Raw genomic sequence first — 3,462 nt, 5'->3', positions numbered from 1 at the left:
ACATCCTATTATTCACATTCATTGCTTTTCCACCATTCCCATTCCTATGTTTTTAATTAACATTTTTGTTTCTTACTCTAGCTATGAATGCGTACTTCAATTTTGCTTTTCGTGATTTTTAACGTTTTTCCTAAAAAGGTTTATCTAAGAAAAACTGCGTTCTTTGCCACTTTTCAATTAGATTTCAAACTTTTTCAAAAGCTATTGTATGTCTCTCGTCAGTTAATGTTTAATATTATTTCATCTCTGTTCCGAATTATATCATAAAAGGAAGCTTAAGGTGTAAACTCTGAAGGACTCGGTTGAAAATGGGATGACGTCATCGTTACCTGGAACTTGCGCTGCCTATCTGGCCAGAAACAATCTTCGGCTCGAACTAAAGAAGTCTCGTGAATTACATAACTTGAGCCACGAAAATTCAAGAAACCATACAGGGGAGTAAGGTCCCACTCTGAAGTTACACGGCACACGCCGAACAAATACATTGTGATCTGCTTCACATTCGGCTCGCCTGGGAGTGACGTCAGCCTTTGCTCGTCACACCTTCCTTTTTTGCTCAATTGCCTTACTCGAGTATTGTTCGCCGCACCTTACTGCCCTTGTTCAATTTCTAGAAAATTTTCGTATGAAGGATAGAAAATGAATTTTCAGGCACCAACTTTGACACTTACTTTCAGCTTAATGTTTTACAAACCATGTGAGTGGAGTTATTATCCCGTTCATATCGCCGATCCTGGCATTTTCTTTCACCCGATGAAGGCGGTGTCTGCAAGAACCGGATTTGTTGATTTCACTGTCGTGAGAGAATTTTATTCTTCCTGAGCCACTACTTGCAGCTTTTGAGAGCGATATTAATATGATTAAACATCAGCAAAATAGTAAAATTAATTCTTCGGTTGCACATTCGTTGCTCGTTGCAGAGACAATCATTCTCACATCCGGGCGACACGCTACAAATCCAGATGCCCATCTTTCAGCCAGTCTGTTAGGGAAGCATAATAACACCAATGTAAGCCTCCTACCATTCCTCTTGCCTCGTCCTTTTGAAACTCAGTCAAAACCTTGACTGGAAAGGAGTGAACCTAGAACCTCAACCCCCTTTCACTCCCTGACGTCACAGTTCTCACAAAATGAGCTGCAACTGTTAACCAATCTCCTCCCTTCTCGGAAACGAAGGACGGCTACGAATTCCTTCCTTTCCAAAGGACACTTTGACATTTCACCCAAGGATCACTAAGCTTCCTCTATCTTGTGCAGGGTTCAGTGTCGCCTCCATTTTGCTCTAGTTTTTTTCTTATGATGTATATATATATATATATATATATATATATATATATATATATATATATATGTGTGTGTGTGTGTGTGTGTGTGTGTGTGTGTGTATGTGTGTGTGTGTCAGTCTGTCTGGTATATGTATGTATGTAGGTATGCATGTATATACCATAATACATATAAATAAATAAATTTATATATATACATTAAGTTTCCAGATGAGGTATTAAATCAGTACACAGCAGGGTCCGTAAAACACATAGACGCCATTGTTCAATAAATAACCGTTTCACCCAGTGCATCTTTAATCTGTAAAAGGAACACAAATTCATTAAAATATTACAAATCACAATAAATTGCTTTAAACATCAATTTACTCATTATAAAACTTAAAATTAAACATAAGCATTAATTACTTAACAAAGAACCACAAGAATTGTGTGTAGTAAGAGACCCACTTTACCATTACAAATGTAACAAAGAAAGAGCCATTTTTTCCTTACACTATAAATATAAAGAAATGATGATAATAAAAAGCAAAATTACTGACGATTTATACTTTAAACTTACAATTTTCATCACTAGTAATTTGTTTTTCATGCATAATACATAGTCTTCCTGGAATTCAGTGGTATAAACAAATTAAAATAATACTAGGCTTATGTACTCACTCCCCTGCAGGCAGTGGCTGTACAAATTGATATTGAGAAAAGATATACTATTTGCTGTATATACTTATCCCCTAATGAAAATATTATAGATGACTATCTTACCACAGTAATACACCAACTCCCTCAAACATTCTTATTACTTGGAGGCATGAATGGTAGACATCCTTTATGGGGTGATGTTTTAGCAAATACCAGGAGTAATGATTTGGCTTCATTCATAGAAAATGAAAACATAGAGATCCTCAACATAGGAGAACCTACTCATTTCCATGTACAAACAGGCACCTTGTCATGTATTGACCTATCGATAGTGAGCTCTAACTGCATCATGGACCTGAATTGGAGAACATTATGACTAGCATAGTAGTGATCATCCACCATTTATAATGAATACTAGCAATAGTCGTCCAACACCTAGATCCCCACGGTGGATTCTGGACAAAGCTGAGTGGATTAAATTTCAAGAGCTTAGTGAAATTGAAGGGAATGCAGATGAATTTCAAATTATTGTTGATGCTATTGACCTACTAAATGGAACTCTTCATAAATCAGGTAGAAACTCTATCCCTAAAACTACAGGTCTTTTTCAGAAAGAGACCAGTCCCCTGGTGGTCATCAGAACTTCAGGTTCTGCACAGGGCTACCACACAAGCTCTAACTCGATACTGTGGGCGGGTCTACGACAGTTCGCCGCGCGACAGTTCGCTGCGGACAGTTCGCCGCGTGCCAATTCGCCGTAGAGCCAGTTCGCTGCAGCGACAGTTCGCCGCCAACCTTTTCGCCGCAAACCATTTCACCGCCAATTTAAAAGCTGGCAAACATGCACAGGACATATTAAATAAGGAATAGGATAATAGGAAAGTATAGCATAGAGATTGATAATTTAGCACGTTAGTATTATTATCATTTTGTCAATGAAAAAACCAAATTTGCCTCAAAATGAAGAAGCTAAACAAAGCTTATACAGTTTTTTACTCGACCGCATCTATTCAGATTAAAGGAGGCAAACTACCACAAGTTGGGTTAGCATGGTCAGAGAGTTTGCCAAATGAGTAAAGTAATCCTCGCAGTTTTTTCTCTCGACCGTATCTCAGAGATCAAAGGCAAAAATAGGCAAGAATAAAGAAAGATTGTTTGGAGAAATTTAATCATGAAACTTCATTTGAACACTATATAATATCTAAAACATGATTCATACCGTATGATACATTAGATTATATGCAATAACAAATGATACCTATATTGAAGAAACTTATGTACAAAAACTGATTACTGATACTGCACAGATACAAAAACTGATACTCCACAGATCGTGCTGTCTCTTCAGAAGTTGTGTGCTAGTCCTCGTAGATAGTCCATGTTATCTCTGTGGAAAATATCAACATTCGTTCATCACCAGTGGCAGCACCACTATCGAATAATAAAAAATCCTCAAAAACATCAGGATGCTTTTCATAGTGCGTGTACTCCAGAGGTATGGCGAGGTCGGCTAACGAAAGTGGGTTCGGAGGGCGAC

The sequence above is a fragment of the Macrobrachium nipponense genome, chromosome 10 (assembly GCF_015104395.2).
Source record: "Macrobrachium nipponense isolate FS-2020 chromosome 10, ASM1510439v2, whole genome shotgun sequence".
Classification (NCBI taxonomy): Eukaryota; Metazoa; Arthropoda; class Malacostraca; order Decapoda; family Palaemonidae; genus Macrobrachium; species Macrobrachium nipponense.
Note: the sequence above shows the minus strand (reverse complement) of the source record.